Source organism: Sus scrofa, chromosome 1 (genome assembly GCF_000003025.6).
Source record: "Sus scrofa isolate TJ Tabasco breed Duroc chromosome 1, Sscrofa11.1, whole genome shotgun sequence".
NCBI classification, from domain to species: Eukaryota; Metazoa; Chordata; class Mammalia; order Artiodactyla; family Suidae; genus Sus; species Sus scrofa.
Genome location: NC_010443.5, coordinates 5,156,554 through 5,181,116, shown reverse-complemented (window position 1 = coordinate 5,181,116; position 24,563 = coordinate 5,156,554). Strand labels below are relative to the sequence as shown.

The window sequence follows — 24,563 nt, the reverse complement described above, 5'->3', positions numbered from 1 at the left end:
ATTCCATGAGTCAACGTGTCTTTTAAGCACTGAAAAAGGAAGTAGATTTAATTAGCAACCCATTCAGGATTTATTATGGCATATAAACCAAGATCCATTGGAGATCTACATAGCATAATTCCCAGCCCTTCTCTACCTACTCCCTAGGGAAATAGTAAAATTAACAGTTTCACGTATTACTCCTCACATGTACAGCTTCCTTACTCAGGACAGAAGCGCTGAAGCAGTTTTATAATCTTCCAATAATTAAACTGTAAAGTTTTTCTAACAGTCTTTTGAATACATTACTAGATTTTCAGTTTGCCCTTTCTCTTGATGGCAATTGTACCTTTAGGTATTTCCTGTTAAAATGATATTTGGTGTTTATTAACTGATTTAAGATGAATTTTCAAAGCAACATTATTAAAATCTGGTAAGGTGGTTTGAAGTTCTAGTACATGTTCTCCTATTTAAAAAAAAATAGAAGAATAGGTAATTTGTAGTTACTTAGTTGATGGTGAGTATTGATTAAAAATATATATATGCCGATGCGTTTATTTTTTAAAATATCATTCCATAAGCTTTGGAAAGTACTGATGGGCTCGAATGAATCTGCTTCCACTCTAACAAAGGCGTTGGCAAATTGTGCCGACCTCCTGGCAAGCAGTGCATGTACATCCGTTCATTGACTGTGATTTTCCTTTCGTCCCTCTTGAAATGATGTGAATCTAATTTTCTTTCATGTTGCTAACTTTGAAGTTCCATACCTCTCTTATGCACGGAGTAAGTCAACATTTGAAGTTGATTTCTGACAGCCATGTAAATAAGTTAGCAATTTAGTGGAACAGTGCATGAAAATTTTGCAACATGATCTGCTTATTGTACATAAAAGAAAAAAAATAGCAAACAAAAAAACTAAATGTATGACAGCTTCTGTCGCAAACAAGCCTTTCGTTTGGAACTGTTCTTTTTCATGGAATTCCTAAATTGCTTTTAAATGTCTCCTTAATCAACCCTACTATCCAGGAAATCATGGAATCTTCAGACTCTTTAGCTGCCTACTTATATGTTTAACATTAAACATTCTTAGTAAAAAAAAAAAAAAAAAGAAAAGACTTCAATTGAGGTTATGGGAGTTTAAGAATGCTCATCATGGAAGGAGTTGGTATCCATTCCAAAATGCCTAAAAACTGCAAAGTTAATGTGGACATTTAGATGAGAAGTTTACTCTTTCAGGAAAGTAATAATTGGGTGTTAGTAATTCAGTCTCTTATGGTCTAAACTGAAAGTTGTAGTAACTTTCTACTATGTGGAAAATACTTGCACTTCCATTTTGTGGGAAATACTTGCTTAAATATTCTTGATTTATAATTCATATTTTTACTGTATAGCAGCATCAAATAAGAGAGATAAAGACAGAAATGAAAGAATCTGGGAGCACGCACCCCCAGAAGTCTCAGTTGCAGTTAACATTTTTGAAGATGTGATTCACAAATGTTTCCTCAGTAGTCCTCACAGAAACCTATGATAAATGTACGATGACTATTTCCATTTTTCTTTCACTATAGACGTTGCCTCCTAGTGACTCTTCCCCCACATAAACGTTTCCTTCTGTGCTTGCCCGCCATGGAGATGAGTGCCAGCACCCCCTCTCCCTTACTTGTGTGGGAGAAGGGGGCCACTGCCACACACCTTCATGCTCTCCTTGTCCTTCGGTAGGATCCAGGACTGAAATCGAGGCATCATTTCATATCCTTGGATAAAAGAAGAAAAACAGTGATATTCAAATGATGATCCGATTCTCCCTATCCTCAAGGAGCCCCATAAAGAAAAATAAATACAGCGGCCACCAAGACAGATAAATCTCTCTTGGGAGCTGTGGACCATTAAACAAAACCAGCAGTTCCTACATCTTCCTCGTTATATGACTTGTTTAATTCTTTAACTTACAGACGTTCTTATGCTTAACATAAGAAGTGCTTGGGTTTAGGACTATAACCCTACTCAGATTTTATCAAAAGGGAGAATTTATATTACGGCCTTAATTTGTCCTACACATAGCTAATTATTTTGGACCATTTCTAAATATATGCACCAGGAATTTTACATTTAACTATTTTTCTGGTTAATATTTTCTGACATTTGAGAGGAAAAAATATTAGCTTCAGCTTCATTTCCTACTTATCTTAGAAACCTGTCAGTACAATGCCAGAATGCAGTTTGCTTGATTTCCAGAGGGTCATAGTACAGAATTGGAGCACTCTAGCTATAAAACTTAAAACTAGTCTTCAAAGTGGCGATGTTACAGATCCAGTTCCACCAGTAGAAACTAATCACAGGATTCCCAATTTATTTTAATTATAATACTACTTTGTATTTTCAGTCTAAAATAATTTAGCTTACTAGCATTTTAACAGATCTTTATTTATGATTATGTAAGTCATATTCATAGAACCAGATATACTTTTCAATTTAAGCAGATGTTTTTAGTAACAGAAGTATTTACTTACAATTAAAATTAAATTAGAAATCCATAGCATGTAGCATCAGAAAAAAATTTCACCCTCAATTCCAATGTATTTAAACAATTTCATACCTTTCTGTTTCCTCTTTCCTTACCTCCATGTAATCAATATCTTGTTAAATTCAGATTCAAAGAGATTTCTTTCCAGTCCTACAACAAAATATTTTTGATGATGAGATTCTATATGAATGGCTGAATGAGAGAGAGACTATTCCTTCAAATGTAATGACCTTGTCCTTCTGTTGCTATTCCCTTGAAGCACAAGCTTCAGCATAATTTCTACTGCCTGCTCTTTTCAGCAATTACTCTTCTATTTTAACGTCAGCTGGACTTCCCCTGAAATGATCAGAGGGCTGAGCAGCTAGTGATTGCACCACCAGCTCAGCGGTCTGGTGGGAAGTGACGCAGAGCAGAGAGGAGCAGATGACACTGGTAGCATCGATCCGTGTCCCCATCTGCACCTCTGCAGGAATGAAAACTTCCAACCTGCCCCCCAAGATCAGCCCTCTTCTAGGAGAAAGAGTGGTTTGTGTTTTATTTGTGAGTAACATACTTTCACAGGTTTAATTAGGCTATAGTTAAAAAACAGCAGGTAGACAGGTGAATTATGATGTAACATTTTGGAACAAGAAGAGATATGACCTTTGGCAAGTCATGGAACTTCTCCAAACTTACATTTCTTCATCTACACAAAATGTCTGTAATAATATAAGGTTTTCTGTAAGGTTGGCATAACAATTGCGATCTTGGTCTCCCTTTTGTGTAGGGCCAGGCCTTCACTGAGCATTAAGTGACATGGTCATCATCATCATATGACATTGTATACACATGCAAGGGACATATAGGACATTATATACAAATACAGCAATACTCTATAAATTACTACATAGAAGCATGAATAGGCCATTTAATGTATTATGTCCACCGTTGGTAACTCCTCCCTTGGGCCCTTTCGTGAGCCTGTGAATGAGGTTGCAACCTCCAGGTTTTTCCAGCTGCTACTCCCCTTTGCTTCAGAGCACTCGCCTGGCTTCTGATTGCCAAATGCAAGGTGGGTGGCCTCATAAATTAAGGACTATGGGATTCGTTCAGGGATGACTGGTTTCCAAATGCATCCCTCCCTTGGCGCACTAGAATATGTGACTGATGTTTGGGGGAAGGTGGTTCTTTTCAATAGCGAAGTGGAACATGACAGACAAGGGGTGCCTAGATCAGGGTCCTCTTTGGAAGATCCAAACTAGTACCTAAGCTTGAACTTAATTCTAAACAATGAATTTTGGATGTGTCTAAGACACGCTGTCTTTCCAACCACTGCCGTGGGGTGAACAAAGAAGAAGAGTTTCTTTCCTTGTTCTTTCACAAATGGTATTAAAGATTACAGAAAATTAAGACAATAGGAATGCTCAACTTATAGCTTTCAGAGATGAAACTACAAAATTAATGATGCAGTGTATTGCATTTGAGAAGTATGAGCCAGTGAATGGCATTAAAACATTTGGAGCTAAGGAGTTCCCATCGTGGCTCAGTGGTTAACGAATCCGACTAGGAACCATGAGGTTGCAGGTTCGATCCCTGGCCTTGCTCAGGGGGTTGAGGATCCGGTGTTGCTGCAAGATGTGGTGTAGGTTGCAAATGTAGCTCGAATCCCACGTTGCTGTGGCTCTGGTGTAGGCCAGTGGCTACAGCTCCGATTAGACCCCTCGCCTGGAAACCTCCATGTGCCGCGGGAGCGGCCCTAGAAAAGGCAAAAAGACCAAAAAAAAGAAAAAAAAAAATGGAGCTAAAATATGGGTCTCTGCCAGCAGATTACAGCTATCCAGTAACTTTTTTTTTTTTTTTTTTGGAGGTAATCCTTATTTTGGTAGTAACTGCACTGGTAGTCCCAAAAGAGCCTCTAATGGAAATAGTTCAGAGATTCCAGGCACCAGCAGCCCTGATAGTATAGTAACTTTATGTCATGGAATATGCAAAAGTAGATGTAATAATGAAATAACATGTCCCCACGTATGTGAAAATCAAACAGTCAGATTTATCCTGGATAGTTTGAAGATGTAGGCCAGAGACTAATTAAAATCTATGGAAAGAGATTTTAAATATAGTAATTCAAGTTCAGACACATTAAAAAACATAAGAAATGAAAATGCATTAAATTTCCAAAATTTGGGAATGTTTGTACCAGGTCTTTCCCCTGAAATTTAAGTCGTTTCTAAAAATTAGAAATAATTGTTTTCTACTGATAGTTTTTAGACATTTAATAAGAAACTAAGAATTCTCAGTCAACCTGCTTCAAATCCTCTTAGTATTTGTATAAGTTCTGTGGGACCTATTTTCATGGTCCTTCAAAATGTTGATGAACTTTCCAGAGCTGATTCTTTAGCAAAAAATGTCTTTAGTTCTCCTGTCCTGTGATTGACTTGTATAAAGTTTATTTCATGGAGCTTTAAATGTTATTTTGAAATTAAGGTTTCTCCCCCATGGGATGCTCTACAGTTTTTAGTAGGAGTTAGACATTGCTTGAGAGTTCCTTTGGCATCATTAGGTTAATCATACTTGGAAGCATCAGAAGGGCCTGTTTTCTGGGGGAAGCATTAGACTGCTTATACTCTGCAGTTGCTGAGAGTTAGACCTGCTATGGCCAGGTATAGAGCTCATCTCTCCTGAGCTCTTCTTCTGCTCAGAAACAGCCAGTTGCCTAAAAAGAATCCCAGGTCTAACACAGGTGGCCGATATGTGTAAGTGCTCTTTGTTCTGCACGTCTCTCCAAAGCGACTTCACTGCACGGAATCACACTATAAGTTCCACACCCAAAATGTGTTGGGCTTTCTTTTTTCTGTGACACATGGCACACCTGGAAGAATTAGGTGCTTACTATGTGTTTGTGTGGAGTTTATTCACTACCCTTCACTACCCCAGTTTCTGTGACCAATAATACATGTTTTTTCAGTACCGTCCTAAATAACCTCACTATTCCATGAGGTAGCCTGTCTACTTCAAACGTCGCTTCCTATAATGAAGGAAACACATGCCTAGGATTTCTCTATGGCTTATCTCTCTAGTCTAAACATGGAATAATATTTAATTCCTTTTCCAATAGCAGACCCCCAAAAAATTTTATAAAACTTTCCTTCCCTTTCCATCTTTACTTTTCCAAGTTCAATGTCCCTTCTTCCAAGAAATCTTTATGAGCAGAACTTGCAGAGCCTCAGAAACCTTAGGGGATAGAGACGGTGGATTCATGTACCTGTAAACACTGATGGCTCTGCAATGATCCAGGACAGCAGCCCCATGGAACAGGTGGTCCTGGAAAAGCCAAGACTTTCAGATCCTCATCTGAAGCACCTTACCTGTGGTCAGCCCATAACATGACCATCTTACCATTATGACATCTCACCGCTATGTTGGGGCAGGCACAACACTGTAAACCGCCTCTATCTCTTCTCCTCTGAAGACATCCATTGTAGCATCTGTCCAGGGGAAAAATTATCCTCAGAGCTGTCTATCTGCATCTAGAAACACATGACTGGGTAGGATGCTGATCAATGGAATCAGAATCCAGTTCTGAAGGCTGCATATTAGTTTTCCAGGACCACTGTAACCAATGACCACAAACTGGGCTGCTTAAACAGTGGAAATTTACTGTCTCACAGTTCTGGAGGCCACAAGTCCAAAATCAAGGTGTCAGTAGAGCCATGCTCACCAAAGCCTCTGGGGAAGAATCCATTCTCTGCCTATCTCCTAGCTCCTGGTGGCTCCAGTGATCCTTGGCATCCTTGGTTTACGGATGCATCACTTCAGTGTCTACATTCTTCTGCAAGTGACATCTTCCTCTGTGTGTCTCTCTCTGTGTCTCTTCTCCTCTCTTTATAAAGATACCTGTCCTTGTGAGGATGGGATTAAGGGCCACCTACTCCAGTGTGACCTCCTCCTAACTTTACTAATTACATCAGCAATGACCCTATCTCCAAATAAGGTCATATTTGAAGTTCCAGAAAGAGCATAAACTTGGGGGGTACTCTTCAGCTTAGGACAGACTGTGTAATGCCCCCCACCCCCAGGTGTGTGGACATAGAACCCTGTCCTGGAAGAATAAAGCTGGAGCTTTCATGTGCCTTCCGTTTTCACACATCGCCATGATGCACCTGGACTGGCTGTGCAAAACCTAATAACTCCGTCTCTCAACAACAATGAAAAATACTCTTCCTTTCCTTTTCATCTGGAGGGTGTTAAGAGAAGAAAGGGGTCCAGGTAAGTTTGGAGTAGAGGAGATGGTAGGAAATTGATTCTTTTTTTTTCTTCCATGATATAGCAGACTAACAAAGAGAGGTGAGCACTTTCTCAGCTCTGGGTGCTGCCAGGGATATTCTGGACTCCCACGGGCCCTGCACCCACCAGCCTTCCAGAGGACCCCTGGGCCCCACTCAGGGAGCAGACTACATCGTCTGCGTCTGTCTCTGCCCACCCAGCTGGGCAAGAGGGTCCAGCCACTCTGCCTGCATGGGGTTTGGAGCATTCAATAGGGGCTCAGCCTGTGAACAAGGACAGGTGGGACGATATGTGGAAAAACAAGACATAGGAGAGAATTTCAGAGTTTCTTGGGTTTGAATCCTGGCTCCGGGTTTACCAGCAGTGTGAACTTGGAGGGGTTACATAACTACTCTGTGCCTCAGTCTCCTTAATTTGAAAAGCAAGTTGTTGGAAAGATTAATAAGAGCTCATTGACCTGCAGAAAACTGCAAGATCACTTTGCAGAAGTGTGAGCAGCATGAGGGTAAAGGAAAAGGCGGTGAAAGGCAGGTGAAATCGCTTTACAGATCAGCAGGCGCTACAAAAGTCAGCCTGCCTCACCGGGTCATGGAGAAAACTGTATATATGTGGGTTTTGGTTCCCTCAAAGGAAGATAAGTGACATCTATTAGAATTAATATGACAATATGGTGATTTGATGCGAAATGCATGTTCAAGAATCAATATCTTTTTATATACCAGCAGTCAGAAATACAGGTCAAAATTTGTTTCCTAGGTGCTAATGGTTTCGACTTGCAGAAATATTCCACCACAGGCAAACTTTTACTGTTCAGCTCTCCCTCCCTCTGCAAGATAGTTTTAGTTCCTTCTTTGGATTCTTCAGTTCACTTTGGGAGATGGCCAAAGCTTTTACCTAATCAAAGGGCTTTACCTTGGTAAACAAGAGGTTTACCAAGAATTGCCTGCCCTGATGGCTTATTGAAATCCCAGCCTCTTTCCAAGACGGATACTGCTTTCAGTTTTTAAATAACCTCTGTATGACCCTCTCCAAATCTTATTGTCCAAGTTTCATCCTGGGCATCCCAGATTCACTTGTGTCTGCGCCGTCATTCTTGTTTTACCACTGCTCCCGCCGTGTAACTTCGCCTGAAGGGATCAGACTTGTCAGAAGAACTAGGGATTGCAAATCCATGGCCCACGCGCATCTTGATAGTCCCAGACTAAAAGCAAGTTTGGTGTATCTAGAACAATTTTCATAGTTAATCATAAAAAGTTAATTTCCATAAATCATTTCTAAACTGAAATAAAGGGGCTGCTGTTGCATGGAAAGAAGGGCTTGACATGGGACCGGAAATGCGTGGGGCCATCTGTGCCCACCACCTGCTTGTTGGAAGGGGCCATGTGACCTAAACGCCAGTTTTGACCTTGGGTAACTGTCCTAAACCCAGTCCAAAGACTCTCAGGAAATAGCACCAGAAACAAACCCCAACTTCAAGTCCTCTCAGGATCCTTCTCTGATGCCCCTCTGATTTGTAGAATGAATTGCTCTCCTGCACTCCTTCCAGGCCTCTCTCATTTGCAGCAGACTGTATTTTCTGACTTCCTGGGTCTGTCTCCTCACTAGTCTGGGACAAGAGTGCAGATGCTGGGAGAGAGTGGGCACACCCGGCCAGTGCTTGACCTGTCTGCTCTGCTACGTTTGGCAAGTGTGCTTTGACGCCCTCATACCCCTGCTGAGGTGAGCCACAAAGGAGCTACAGACAAAATGATTTGGTTCCAGCTGGTTCCCTGGAACCAACTGGAAATCTCCACTGCTCACTGGAAACTGGCACATTTCTGAATAGGAGATTTCTACAGTTCAGCTAAGGCATTAAAGATATGCCTCCAGAAATTTGTATAATACGCTTTACTGTATTTAAAAGCTCAAGATGGGCCCCAAATGAGCAAGCATGCAGGTATTAGCCCAAGAGAAAACAGCGTTCTTTTCTGTTTATGCAGCAGAGAGGTTTACTGCATCTGACCAAGAACGCACTTAGTGATTTCTAAAGCTTTAATTTAAGGAGGCTCCTGTATGCGGTAGATCATAATGTGTGCTTTAAAAATCACCTAAAGTATCATCTGTTCTGGATTTGCTCATAGAATTCTCGTTCTCACTTTCCTTTATATGCATATCTTTCAGGAGCACCAATAAATGACTTTTTAGAGGTCTCTGTGGACAATACAGAGAAAATAAAAGTGTCACTGGTGTAATTGTTATGTTGAATAGTCACTATGCATGACATAATTAAACGGCAAGTTTAAAGGGGGGGTGAAGACAAAAAAAAAAAACTTTATTGAGGGGGTGGGGAGAGCCTTTCCCTGACCCTGCCCAAGACTTAGCCAGGGCCTTCACTGTTCTACGGGCCCCAAGATCCACAGGCAGTTTGAGCTACACACTCAACTCCCTTAGAATCCCCTTTTTAAGAGATTGATCAAAACTCAGAACTTGATCTACCCTCACTTAGTCTCCCCTCTCCCAGTTCCGACTGCTCTGGGCTGGAAGCTTCCAATGGGAAAGAAGGTGTAGAGGGCTTCACTGCTAGTTTTCTGCCTGCGTGTTGTCCCCTCCACACCCCACCCTGGATACCCAGTTCTGTCCCACACGGTTGTCAGGGTCAGGGCGACAGACGTGAGGAGAGGGCAGGTTCCCACTGAACTTGCTGCCCCAAGCTGGTAGGCATTAAAGCTGATGCTCCCCCAAGGGCGTGGCTCTCTATTCTCGAAGTTCACACTGCCCCCTCCCTCAGCCCCTAGCTTTCCTGCACTCGCCTCGTTTTTGTGCTCAGGGCCCCTCTGCCCTTCCAGGAAACCCAGTCATCCAGGATGGAAATGACCCCACACCAGCCCTTCCTCCCCTGTGGAAAGTGCACGCACTCCACCTTGAGCCCTGGAAATTGGGAGCACAAGCCCTCTGGTCCTGCTTCCCGGGCCCCCTTAGCTTCTCAGCTGTGAGGAAGACCCAGGCGCTCATGCTGCCCAAGCCTCGGACACCAGGGCTCTCAGACGGCACCTCAGCGCATGGGCGGGATGGGCACAGAGCACAGTGATATTGTCCTTAAAGAAATCCCCCTGTCTCCTCACCAGCGTGGTCTCGCTTTCAAAGCCTGACCTGTCTGGTTGTGGACTTGGCCTCTGACCCCCGTCAGCCACGCGGGCCCCACGCACAGTTCCCATCTCAACTCCTTGCCACACTGGCTTCGGTTTACTTGAGTTAAGCACAAAACTGTAGGAATTTTCCACTTAATATGAAATCAGCTTTCCATTTTTATTGTCCTCCTCAAAACTCTGTATTTTTCACATTGACCGAGTGGAATGTTTATAGCACAGCATATGCTTAACCATCAATGAAGGAGGAATTGAAAAAATACGATTGATATATTTCCTTAGAAAAACTGCAAATATTATTGGTATTTCTTTGCTTGCCTGCTTTCTGTATTATACTCTCATGTACATCTTGAATTAATGTTCCAAGTAATAAAGAAAAAAGTAATGATTGCAATGTTGTTATGAGTAAGTTCTGTTTGGATCCTTCCAAGATCAAATTACTTTCCACCCCCCAAAACACAGGACTTTAATATGAGCTTTTTGTGAGCCCATTTATATCCATTTTGAGATGATATTGAACAAAAAATGACTCTCCTTTCAGGGACTTTTAGGTTTTGCATACGTATTACAACTGTACTTCTACTTCCCCAATGAACCCCACATTTTTCTTAAAATTTATTTCTTGAGGCTTGAAGTTATCTTTATTACAAACTAAAAAACTAATTAATGATATAATATTTAAATTTTAAAAGCAATAATGGGCCATAATAACAGGTTATGGCCCAGTAATTGTCCCACTATCTCAAGCTCTGTTTTTACCTTTAGGCAAGGTGGATACTTATTTATACACATAAAGGGCCTTGAAGAATTTGTAGTCTTTCTAACAGAAATCATTGGATATTATCTGTTTGTGTGGTTATTTATTATAAATAGTGTAAAAAACCATCTAACCAGGACATAAGTCTGCCTAGAAGAATATGTGTTATCCTTTCAAAGTTTCTTATAATCTGTGAATATAGAATGACGATATTCAGAGGGAAGCAGTGCAATATATGTATATTTGTGATAAACACCTAAAATTCATGAAAGAGTTTCTGTTAGGCTTTTAGGCATCAGTGGAATGAGGAAGAAGAGTGTGATGACAGGCCTGTCAAAACCTGTTCCATGCCCACCCTTCTTAAACACCTGCTGGGGTGTCCATTGCTAGTCATGGAACACTGGGTCTCTTGCTCTCCCCTAAGGCTGGCCTCACCACCTCCAGAAGGACAGATGTAGCAGGTGGGCTCCAGAGCCACAGAGAGCAAGGCGGTTTTTACCAGTTGTTCGGAGGATGCCAAAGAGAGGTTCACATGGTTCATCACTCATTAATCCATTGAAAAAGAGTTGAGTGTTTACTCTGTGCCAACACAGCAAAGCATCCTAAAGATCCTTAAAAGACCGAGAGTTTGCTTCCAGGCAGCAGTTTTCCACTTAGCACATGCGTCAGACGTCTCTGCAGCCTTGCCCTGTGTCCCTGAATCAACGCGTGCCTCTACAGGAGACTTGAGGAGTGAAGGAGGTTTCCACTCTCAGGAGAGAAGCAGACCAGAGGTTCCTTATTACCGTACCCTCTCACCTTCTGCTCTCTTCAGTAACTTGACCTGAGGTCAGGGTACAAATTTGGAACCGTAAATTCCTAGATTTGACAGGAGGCTTGTTGAGACTCTTCAAAGGGAGGAAGATCACTGCTTAGACTGAATCCCTTTTCTGAACAAATGAGATAGTGAGCTACACAACAAAGGTTCGGATTTACCACAATTACCATTATCTTCTTGGGGAAAAATGGGAGAACCAGCTTCCTTGGTCCTAACTGCATATATCCCTTCCTGGGAAGATCATGAGCAGAAGCTCTCTATGTGGGCAACCTTCAAATACTGTGATTTGTTTCCTTTTAATTCCCAGTTTTATTGAGTTGTAAGTCATATGTGATTTTATAAGTTTAAGGTGCACAACATAATCATTTAATGTATGTGTATAACATCCATCATCTTACATAGTTAAAAAGTTGTTTTCCTTGTGATGAGAATTTTTAAGATCTACAGTCTCAGCAACTTTCAAATACATAAGGCAATGTTGTTTAACTATAGTCACCAAATATTGTTAATCAATTGTCTCAGAATTTTTCTATGACCGGTTTTTGCTGAATCTTTGCTAGGAGCTCCATTTATGTAATCAGTGCTAAATCTTTGCTAAGAACTACATTGTGATAGCTATACTGTGTTTATAAACTCAACCAAAGAGTGTTTCAGATTATTAGTCCTGAAACTACCAGATTTGAGAGTCATTCCAAATGCATATGATGCAGGCCATGGAGGACAATGCATCATCTGGTACCTTCTCCATCACGAGGAATGCCTAATAGGTCCAGTCTTGTTCTAATCTAATAGGCCTATGGGATGAAACTGCAATGAGCTAGAGGCCCTAGGATCTTTTTGAATATCTGGATGTTGTTCCTAGGACATAAATTCCTTGAAGACAAGAACTTTTATCTTTTTTTTTTTTTTTTTTTTTGTCTTTTTAGCTATTTCTTGGACTGCTCCCATGGCATATGGAGGTTCCCAGGCTAGGGGTCGGATTGGAGCTATAGCCACCAGCCTACGCCAGAGGCACAGCAACATGGGATCCGAGCTGCATCTGCAACCTACACCACAGCTCACGGCAACACCGGATCGTTAACCCACTGGGCAAGGCCAAGGACCGAACCCTCAACCTCATGGTTCCTAGTCGGATTCATTAACCACTGCGCCACAACAGGAACTCCAAGAACTTTTATCTTTATCTCTGCTTTATCATCAGCTCAAGAGCAGTTCCTGGCAGTTCTTAGCTCAATAAATATTTGCTAAATAGATGTATGGGTGGATGGATGGACGATGTATTCATTTTCCCTTGCTACTGTAACAAACTACAACAAATTAAGCTGCTTAGACAACACCCACAGTTCTACAGATCAAAAGTCTAAGGGACTTGGCTAGGTAGGATGATTAGAATCTGATAAAGCTGAAATCAGGTGTCGGCGACCCTGCATTCATTATAGATGTTCTGGACTTCCAGGCAGAAATCATTCCAGGTGGTCATAGAACCGAAATCCCCATGGCCTGCCTGGCTGTCAGCATTAGGTAGCTCACCACTTCTGGAGGCTGCCCATCTTCCCTGGTTTAAGGCACTCTTCATTTTCTAAGCCAGCAATGGCAGCTCAAGTCCTGCTCACCCTTCTAATCTCTGACTCCCTCTCTGCCACATCTCGTCTGCCTCCTTCTGCTTTTAAGGGCTCAGTGATTACATACTTCATTGTAATAGGTGTACTGTGTTTATAAAATCCACCAAAGAGCATTTGAGATTATTAGTTGGGAAAATATCAACCAGTGTTTAAGAGTCCTTCCAAATGCACGTGACACAGGCCATGGAGGACAATACATTATCTGGGACGGTCTTGTATAAGACCATCTCCAGAGTCTCTTACCTATACTAATACCTATAGTCTAGTCTAATACCTATGCTACTGCTGGACTGAGTAACAAGAGGACAGGGGTCCTGGGGACCATCTTCAGAATGGTGCCTGTGGACGAAGTCATGCAAAAGTTGATGTCCAGACAGCCATGACTGGCACCCCGAAGTGTATGTTCAAGAGGACACAAAATGAATCTTGTTTCTTAAACTCTTTGCAAAGATAGCACAGCTCTACACTCCTGTGATAAACTCAGAGAAGACTGCAGATGTGCAAAGTTTGGAATGTGTGTGACAAGACACAGACTTCAAAGGTGTTATTGTCATTTTCGAGTTGAATCACATTATCTAATGATTTGATGATTCATGTATAAGTGGAGAATAAAATCAAGTTCAACTTGTCTTCCTGAAGATTGGCCAGTGGGAAAAGAACAGCATGCCTAGCCAAATTCAATTAGTCTATTAGCCAATGGTGTCCTCTGTCCTACCTTATGTTCCTTGTCATAGGCAGTATATTTCATTTCCTGAGTAATTTCATCAGCATACCTAAAATTCCCAGAGGCCAGCAATAGAAAGGACAAGGAAGTATAGCTTTTGGAATTGCTGTGGTTGCTTTACAGATGAAGAAGCTAAGTATTGGATCAAATGACTTGCCCAAGGTCATGTGATAGAAATGAGCCACAGCCAAGGCCTCAAAAATAGATTCTACCTCCAATCTTGAGTGCCAGATACTCTGAAATGTAAATTGCTTTGCCAGAAGTAGGGGTTCTGAGGCAGTTCTGATCAACAAATTATTTTATTTAATGTACTGAAGTAAATGGAAGTTTCATTGATCCATTTTAACAATTATTACATGCTGTCAGATCAAAGCAGCTATTGCTAATCTTCCCCACAAATTCATATGCATTATAAAGCAAGAATGTTTTCATATCATCAATTTCTATTGTGAAGTGGTAATCAATAATAGCTTGAGAAAAACTCTGAACACAAAAAATGAGCAGAAAGTTTACCTGATTAAAAGCATCAAACATAGAGTATTAACTAATGCTGTAACGTACCTCCACTCTTTGCCAGAAGGAGTTCAAATGTACATTTAAATCCAATAGCATTCTCGCTCACAGTTATCAATAAAAGCAGTATACATAGTGCAATCATCTTGAGGACCAGGTCTTTCTAGAAGAACGTTACTCCCTAGTGTACATTTCAAAAAATACGTGGGAGCATTTGCCATATATTTCATTAAATCTAAGATGTAATCAAGTGTAAAAAATATTTGTATGCAACCTTGAGAAAGAAAAATTGTTTCCAATTAAACTATGATGCACTATTAGCATCCTGAATCAGAAATGCAAAAATGTAAAAAACGTGACTTAATGAAACATGCTGAGTCTAAGTCAGCTTTCAAAGTGAGGCAGCAGCCACCTTGACCATGAAAAATAAATGCTTGAGAGCAGAATGAACACCACGCACCATCCACTCTCTTCGCATCTTCCTATACATCACCGAACCTGATCCTCACAACCAACAAAGAAAACAAGTAGAAAAACAAGGGGATCATTTTAGTGCTTCACCCAAGGTCATTCAGAAGCAATCAAGTTTCAAAATTAAATTAATTTGATTCAACATGTGTTTATTTTGTTTTCTAAGAAGGTTAGAATCTCTTTTTTCCCTGCTTAACAATTTCTTGGCCGGTATATCCACCCATTTCTTAGGCATAGACCAAGATGATGAAGGAAGAAGAGGCCACACCAAAGACTGTATTTCAGAATACTTGTTACATTCTAAAACTAGCATCCATCAAAAATGTAGCTGAACTCTATAATTAGGATCTGCGTGAACCAGACACCCACACGTATTTTTAAATCAAAGGAATTTCTGGGGGGATACATTAATGAATGCAAAAATAGATATACCTCAATTTCTATAAAGTACTCTCTACCTTTCACTGATAGTCAATAAATTAGCATTTTGAAACCAGTATGCACTTCAGTCTTCAGTAAACTTAATTATTTTTTTATTTCAAAAAGAGCTACTTTTCAGAATAATAAATCTGGAATTATAGCCCTAAACAAATAATAGGACTTTAATTATTCTTTATAAGCAAAACAGAACAAAATAATGAAAGCATTGTAATGAAATTAGGAACGTAGAATAAAATAGACATTCTAAGAACAGTTTATTTTATAACAGACCAAGTAAAACAACTATGTGTCTGCATGACAGATTAAGGACTGTAGTTACTAAACTGTTTATGTAGCTGATACCCAATAATTTTCTTAAACTCATAATTTAGTAATTTTTCCCTGCTTTATAAACATGATTGTTTTTTATCAGCTAGTGATATTTGATGTTTATGTTAGAATTACTTGATGGGAAAATCTGAAATAATGACTCCCTTCCGACTATTACTTTGATTTGGAAAACTTTTAGTAAGTTATAGAGTAGGTTTAAACCTTACTGTTTTAGGCAGTTTAATTTGAGGAATGTTTCTGTTTTTCAAACACAACTCTTTATGAACATTTGTTTTAGGTGGACTAGTTCACAATCTCTTCATCGTAACCAATCGCAAAGCCCTTCCAACCATTCTTCCAAATGACAACAGGAATAGAAATTTAAAACTGCTCTTGCCATTTATCCTTCATTTGTTTAGCCAAATCAATATTCTGATTTAACCACAGGTGTAGATTACACAGAGAACAGTGTTCTCTGAATTTTGATATAGTTTACAGCACTCGTGTTCTTTTACTATTTATGAGGTGGTCTGAAATACACCAGTTATCTACACTTACCCATGTGCCATGGAGAAGCTCTTCCATGAACCTGTTTCTGAAAACTAGCCCACTTTTTCTTAGAATTTTTCACCTACTTCTCCTAGAAAATTGATTGCATTATTAAACGTCTTTTAGTTTTCCGTATTTTAGAAAGAAACCATAATTCATTACAAATAAAACCTTTCCAGGGTAATAATCACTTAGCATATAAATGATTTTAGTATTGATATAGCTAAGCTTCTCTAAATAATTTCCATGTCCACTGCATAATCTACCAAGTATGCCTGTTAAATGATAGTTTTGTAATGCAAGAATTTCTATTATAAAAACCTGTGAGATACAGTCTAACACATTTGGAAAGGTAACACCCTTAGACTGTAATTGGAAGATAAAGTTCTAATTACTGTTTAGTTTCTTGGTTGAAAATCCTTGGCATGTATAATATAAAATCGACTCTGACATTACGCAATTAAAATTGTTAGTATTTAGCTATTCTTTTGAAGCCGTAATAGCTTGATTTGTTTGGCTCAAAAAATGTTCAGCTAGAAAAAAGTACTTGAAGTTTGGAAACTTTAGTAAAGTAGCCATTGATACAGTTAAATCCATAAATGCCATGTTCAGGTGAACTGGTTCAGTGTTGGGTCCTTAAAAAAATGATATGTTCTGTAGAAGGTATACTATTTGAAGTGATTCACACCAGGAAGATAAACTTTTTTAGAATTCCCTTATCAAGGCCATGAATTAACATGCAGTGTTGTGACATGTTCCTGTGGACTTTGTCAAATCAATTATGGAAAGTTAGAAATTGCTTCTCTTAAAAATTGACTTGGTCTTAGACTTGATTACTTATCTAAACTATGTCTTTCATTAATAGAAATCTCATAGAACTGTTCTGCCAATTATATTTCTAGCGTAGATATTCCTATCTTTTTTATTTTTCAGTGGAATTATTTATTTGTCCCAAGTTTTTTATATTATTTAACTGTTAACAGTAGCTAATGGTTATCTAATGTTTCTATGGCAATATGCCAGATACTGGGTTAAACACTTTCCATGAACCATGTCATCTAATCTACACAAACCCACAAGGAGGAAAGAAAGTATCCTTAATCTAATTTAAGTGAGGAGAAAATGAAGGCAGTGGGATTAAGTTATTTGCACACAGTCAGTCAGTAAAAGGGCATGATGGCACTATTTAAATGGAAAGAAGAACAAAAAATGAAAACTTCTCTAGTTTTCTCCATTTTCTGTATACTCTGTATTTCAGCTGCGCCTAATTGGGGATCTCATTACACTGTTAAAGTCATTCCGATATATTGATTTCATCTTCCAGTGTTTAAAGTAACCACCTTCAACTAGCAACACTCCTAAACTTACAGCTTCTTCCAAAGGCTTTTTTGTTTGGTTGGTTTTCAGTCTTGCTACTAAATGAAAAAAAAAGCAGTATTCAATACTAGTTATTTACCATGATTTATTTTTTTAAATATCAAGTGGCATTGATCTTGGACAAAACCTAGACCCCAATTTATTACCTATTCAGTAGGATGGAATTTTTTACATGGCTATAGTTTATAAAGGAGTTTTACTAAATATACAACAGATATCATAAACAAGATTTTTTATGGCACATAAATATTTATTAGAGCTTTTTTATAGTAGTTAATATGGCATGCATACACTTTTTCTGGAATTATAAATCCAACCTCAAGTACCACTTGGACATTGATATGGATAGCTTTTAAAAGTGAGAAATGTTATACTGAAGTGTACAGTTCTTCATGTGCAGTTGTTTGTTCTTTGTGTAGAAAGATGATTTTGCTGACGGTGTTAGTTTCTGCACAGAAGTCCTTGTCGTCAGCAAGACTTAACTTGAGATGATTCAACACAATTGCAAGAAACGCACTTTAGAAAGAAGAGCTTATAAGATTTGTCCATCGAAAGATGTGAATTAAATGTAACTTGGAGTGAGGAAGAAACCCTAGTTTTCACTTTTTTTTTTTTCCTTGTTTAGGGAAGATGAGTTGCTAATAATGATTAAGGGAAAAGTCATTCCTTCTAAGTTATGGCTTGGTAGATCTTCAGCTTGAATATGCAGCTATGTTGAGAGAAAGAGAGAGGAAGCAAGAAGAAGAACAATGAATACAATTAGAAACACAAAAGAAATTTTAGTAGAGAGGGAAATTAAAATCTAAAACCAGAAGGATTTTTTACTTTTTTTGAAACCTAGGAAAAATATGACAAGAAATGAAAAAACTCTGAAAACATACAGAAAGAATATCAAGTAGAGCCACTGGTTTTTGTGTGTTTTTTTTTTTTAATTTTTTTATTTTCCCACTGTACAGCAAAGGGGTCAGGTTATCCTTACATGTATACATTACAATTACATTTTTCCCCCACCCTTTGTTCTGTTGCAACATGAGTATCTAGACAAAGTTCTCAATGCTATTCAGCAGGATCTCCTTGTAAATCTATTCTAGGTTGTGTCTGAGAAGCCCAAGCTCCCGATCCCTCCCACTCCCTCCCCCTCCCATCAGGCAGCCACAAGTCTCTTCTCCAAGTCCATGATTTTCTTTTCTGAGGAGATGTTCATTTGTGCTGGATATTAGATTCCAGTTATAAGTGATATCCTATGGTATTTGTCTTTGTCTTTCTGGCTCATTTCACTCAGGATGAGATTCTCTAGTTCCATCCATGTTGCTACAAATGGCATTATGTCATTCTTTTTTATGGCTGAGTAGTATTTCATTGTGTATATATACCACATCTTCCTAATCCAATCGTCTGTCGATGGACATTTGGGTTGTTTCCATGTCTTGGCTATTGTGAATAGTGCTGCAATGAACATGCGGGTGCACGTGTCTCTTTTAAGTAGAGTTTTGTCCGGATAGATGCCCAAGAGTGGGATTGCAGGGTCATATGGAAGTTCTATGTATAGATTTCTAAGGTATCTCCAAACTGTTCTCCATAGAGCCACTGGTTTTAACTGGAGATAGAAGACAGGGATGCAATGACCATAAAATGTAATGAAATGCCGCAAAATGTAACGAAGATGACAAACAATAGGCTCCTTGATTGAGTCTGAAAGACCCTGGTGGGTCTCCAGCTAGAACTGCCCACCACACGTGTCCTTTGAACTCTGCTTAGATGCCCTGAATCACATGATATTCACAGCATCATAGTGCACCCAATACCTTTTTGTCCTTTTTTTTTTTTTAGGACTGCAGCTGCAACATGTATGAAAGCAGCATGTATGAAAGTTCCCACGCTAGGGATGAATCAGAGCTGCAGCTGACAGCCTATGCCACAGCAACATAATACCATTTTAAAATAGCAAACTGAAGAATATATATATATTTTCCTATATTTAAGCAAAACCTTCATTCCTATAACTTTTCTGCTTTGGTCTTCATTTGACTGTATAGTTCTCACTCACATGTTCTCCTTGTATCCAGGCTCTTCTTTATTTCATGGCTTTCACAGGTTTCTTGGTATACATGCTTCTTGTACACCCTTTTTTTTAACTTTTTGATTTTGAACAAGGTATACGTTCACTTTGTCATATTTCAAATATAGTAAGACTCCATCTTAATTACTTTTTCATGTTGACATTTCAAAACATTTATTTGCTTTGCTTATCTCTTTGTTTCTCCTCTATCAGTTTCTCTAAAATCCTGATGCATGTTGAAATTTGGTTTTATCTTCTTATACAAGTTTGCATTTCAAATTATACTATATCCTAGATGTATAGGAGTCTTGTGTTTCTCAATATGTGAGAAATTCTATCATTGTCGATAGTCTTCTGTTACCTGAGTTTTCGTGTTGGCACAAGTGATACTGTTTGAGGTCAAAGTTGTCCACACAAGTTCAATAAATGTAGGTCCCTCTTGTCACCTCAGGATGAAACTGTTTTAGCCTGAAAGCAAAATACTGTGGTGAAACACTGGGTCAACACGTCAACAAACATGCTGAGATCTTGATTATTTTTGGTTAATAGCATTTTATTGGACAGCCCAGCAAGCTAGTGTCAGCGACATGTTTCATATTGCCAAAGAGAAATCTGTGATTTCTGTACCAGACAGCTTCTTTTTTAAAAAGCTTCTTTCCCTTGCCCTCCAAAATAAAATCACTTACCAATCTTATTATGTTCTCATTTGCAACTTTATTTCCACCCTATTCTTAACAGCCACCTCTGCTGCCTCTGCTCTAGTTCAGGACATTAGTATCATACCTAGAGTATCATCGTGAGTCCTTGTTCTCCAGGCAGCAAAAATCACATCTGTTCTTCTGTCTCACATGGGAAAACCTCTTTGCAATTCTAGAAACACATGGTCACCAGCCTAAAAAATGCAGAACACAAATGAGCAAATAGGTTGTCATTTTATTTTCTTTCTTTCTCATAGTTCTGTCTTCATTGTCTCATAATACTCTCTTAGTACCAGCTGTTATGGGAAAGGGAAAATTCAACTCCCTAAGCTATTCCCAGGACTTTGATGCTTCAGTACATATGCTCTTGGGGCAAATGACAGTTTTGTAAAAGAAGAAATACGTCAACTCACTGAATGGTTGAGAGATAAATAAGAAGGGATTTCTAATTAAAAACAAACAAACATCTCTTTGCGTTGCACAGTGACTTGATCAGTGGTTCTGAGGGAGCTATGCCTGAAGAAGAAGTCAAGGGAGTCATAGTTCTCTCTATGAAGAAGAACCTGCCTTCTTCATAGAGAGAGTGAGAAGGGAGTTGGGGTTGAGAGTCCCACAAGGTCAAGTGTATGATTGGGTCATGGCAGAGACAGCACAGATGAACGCTGGTTTATGGAGATGGCAGGAGAGCCACAAGACAAAGCATGGTCACTGGTGTTTCTAGCATGGAGAGATTATGTTCTGGTTGGACTTGTGAAAAGGTACATTTATGGGGAAAAATCCAGAGGGGGAAAAAAAGGTAGGCCCATCTTCACAGATTCAGGCAAAAAAGGGTAGAGAGAAGCAGGATTTTGTCTGCCTAAGGCTGCTAAGGCATCGTTTCTCCTCTTACCCAGGATTGTGCAGCCAGACTGGGTGGGATTTGCTTTCTGGTACTTGCTGTTCCTCTTTTTCTTACAGAGAGTCGTTCACTCACTCACTTATTCCGTGACTTTTTTTTTTATTATTATTGAATGCTTTATGTGTGCCAGGCAGCATTCCAAACACCAAATATGGATAAGTGAATGCAAATAAAACCACAAGTTCATTCTCATAAAATCAAAGCGATGATGCTGGTGATGAGACAGCAGCAGCCAGCAGTACAGAGGACGCATGCATGAGGCCCCTGCACTAAGTGCCCTCACTGGAAGATCCTGAGCTGTGTCGAGCCAGACTGGAGAGTACAGTGGGGTTTGCTTTGTTCTTCCCTGCGGCTCCTGGTGGTCACGTCACTTTCTTCCCCGTGGAGCTCCTCCGGCAGCCAAACAGCCTGGGTTGTGAGGCAAGGGTGAGAGGGACTGCAGAACATCGAGTTCTGGTTCACATTCCGAATGAACGTCTTCCTCTAGCAATCCACTGGAGCAGCCGCTGGACCGACCCTGTGACAGCCCTTTGCTCATGGGCCCAGCAGAGGGGTTGTGTTGGCATACGGTCCGCTAACTGAGCTAAAGGCAATGAAGGGAGCACCCTCTTGAAAGGACTGCTGTGTGGCCGATCAGGAGAACTGAGTCCAATTACTGCTCTGTCTTGGTGGGTTGTAAGACCCTAGGGGAGTCGTTCAATCCCTCTGTCTGTGTATTTCTTCAGCGAGCAAGTGGGAAGAATAAATATTCACATGTCCTTAAGTATGTCACACCAGAGTGGTTCCTGACTCTGGGTGGACTTGCTCTGTGACGCAGATTCTCTTTCCACTTCTCACGTCTGTTTTCCTTCTCTTCGTCCTCAGAGCTGGTTGTCATTTATCATCGAATAATGTGTCCCCATTGCAACTCACCACCTGCTTTGTGCAGAGCCTTTTACTCCAGCACCCAAGGAAGGAAGGACCTGGTTCCCACCGCAGGGCACCCCTGCTCTCCCCTCCCTCTTCCACTCAGTTCATCCCAGTCTCCTGGCTCTGTCTCACACCCGAGCTGCTGAAATCAGTGGTTTCTGGGTATTATGATCCTCTTCTAAACACTGGCAAAATCAAGGAGAGTTCCATAGTGCAGGGTGAAGATCATTGATGTCGATGCTACCGATAAGAAGTTTCATTTCATAAATTCGAAGCAAATTCGGGGTGCTCCTGCCGCATTTATGCATAATGAGGCGTTTATGCAAACAACAACCACACAGCTAGTTGAACTGCCTGGGGCAAAATAATATTCAACCTTCAAGCTTAATAACTGCATAAACTTAGAACCGATAGGAAACATTCTGCTCCAGCTTGAAGTGTCTAATTAAGTACATTCAAAGAGTTTTGTCCAACCTCCTCTCTTTGGAGCGCACTTATGGCCAGTGTCAGAGAACCGATGGCTGTCTTCACGTTTCATTGTTATAGAACATTCCTCTGATTCCTGTGCTTTCTAATGTTCTTTTGAAATAATCTGTGAGATTTCAGGCTAAGCCTTGCTCTCTTTCCTTCCTATTTTTATTTTAACTGTATTAACCAATTCTCTTTGGAGAATGTGCTTGCAAGCTTAGGTGTATCTCACTTTATCTAATAAACGTGTTCCTGGCATGTAGTATGCAAATCCAGTTTTAATAAATTGCATCATATATTTAAATGCCTCAGGGGCAGTCATTTTCAGAAATGAATCATATTCTGAATTTTAAGTGAATTTTTACACCCTAATTTTTTCTTTTCTGTAATCTAGAAAATTCTTTTCACTTGGGTTTGCTTATTTTGTATCAAATCAAAATATTGAGAAATTTTTAAAAGACATCAATCGAAACCTACTTCTTAACAACCCTTGTGTTTGTATCATTACTGGCATAGCTAATTAACTACAACTAAATACACCCAGTTAAAACTTAAACCGGTTATGGCATTCCTGTCGTGGCGCAGTGGTTAGCGAATCCGACTAGGAACCATGAGGTTGCGGGTTCAGTCCCTGGCCTTGCTCAGTGGGTTAAAGGATCCCGAGTTGCCATGAACTGTGGTGTGGGTTGCAGACGCGGCTCAGATTCCCGCGTTGCTGTGGCTGCGGTGTAGGCCGGCGGCTACATCTTCCATTCAACCCCTAGCCTGGGAACCTCCATATGCCATGGAGTGGCCCTAGAAAAGGCAAAAAGACAGAAAAAAAAAAAAATTAAACCAGTTATTTGCATGGGTAAGAGAGTTGGGGGAGGGTAATGGAAGTAGTTTGTGAGATTTTAAAGTTAGGTAAGATTTGTCTTGGACAATCATGGTAGCCTAGCCAAAGCTTTCAAGGGTTTTATCATAGACCTATTTTAAAAAAAACTTTTGGAGTTACCATTGTGGCTCAGCGGGTTACGAACCTGACTATTGTCCATGAGGATTTGGGCATGGCTTCTATGCCTGGCCTCACTCAGTGGGTTAAGGATCTGGTGTTGCTGTGAGCTGTGGTGTAGGTCACAGAACCAGCTCGCATTCGGTGTTGCTGTGGCTATGGCGGTGGCTGTGGTGTAGGCCCGCAGCTGCAGCTCCGATTTGACCCCTAGCCTGGGAACCTCCATATGCTGCAAGTGAGGCCCCAAAAAAGCAAAACAAAAACAAAAACAAAAACCAAAAAACAAACTTCCTTAAATAGCAGTTGATGACATTTTAGGATTGTAATTAACCATAAAATAGTTAGTAATCTGCAAAATCCCCTACTTGTAAACAGAAACTTTGAATCTCATCAAACCAGTGTTTGACAAATGCCTGCCTACTTTGTGCTGGGTTCCAGAGCTGCAGGCCAAGAAGTTGCAGCCTTGCTGTGCTGGGGTGGGTTCTGCAATGAAGGTCAGCCCCGGAAACAGTGGAGGGCATGACGCATTTTATCTTCCAGGGGACCAGCCCAGACCTTGGAACAAACAGAGAGATGCTTTATACTTTAATTGATATTAAAATTGCCCAGAGGTGAAGATTTATATGCTATGTAGATGACAAATGTTTTTTAGTTAATCAGAAAAGCATCCTGAGAGTGATGGATTCTGAGAGAGAACTGATTTTTACTGCCCTGAAGCCATACAGTCTATATTGGCCCATAATTCCTGTAACCTGAGGGACAGTTTGAAAGATTGTAGGTTGGCGAGAAAACAACCTGGGCAAGATTGAAGGAAGCCAACTGATTTGACGGCCTTGAGTTGAAAATAAAAATAAGCAGAAGGAGGGTGCAGTTTTATAGCAAAGTCAGCACGTGTCCACATGTAACACTCAGCTTCAACCAGGTCCAAAGAACAGGCCAGGCTCCCTTCCGTCTCCTCCATGTGCACTCAACTCTTGAATCCATAGTCCTGACAGGTCATGAGATTGAAATAAAACTGGGGTCTCATGCTCAGGTGCAGCTCCTTGTCTGCCTCTGGTGTGTAATAATT

At 40.1% G+C, this 24,563-nt stretch overlaps 1 protein-coding gene across 1 annotated transcript in view; it reads left to right on the top strand.

The window, feature by feature from the left end:
* Positions 1–24,563, top strand: part of PACRG (parkin coregulated) — a 500,573-nt gene that overhangs the window by 284,142 nt on the left and 191,868 nt on the right. The gene's annotated exons all lie outside the window — the stretch shown is intronic.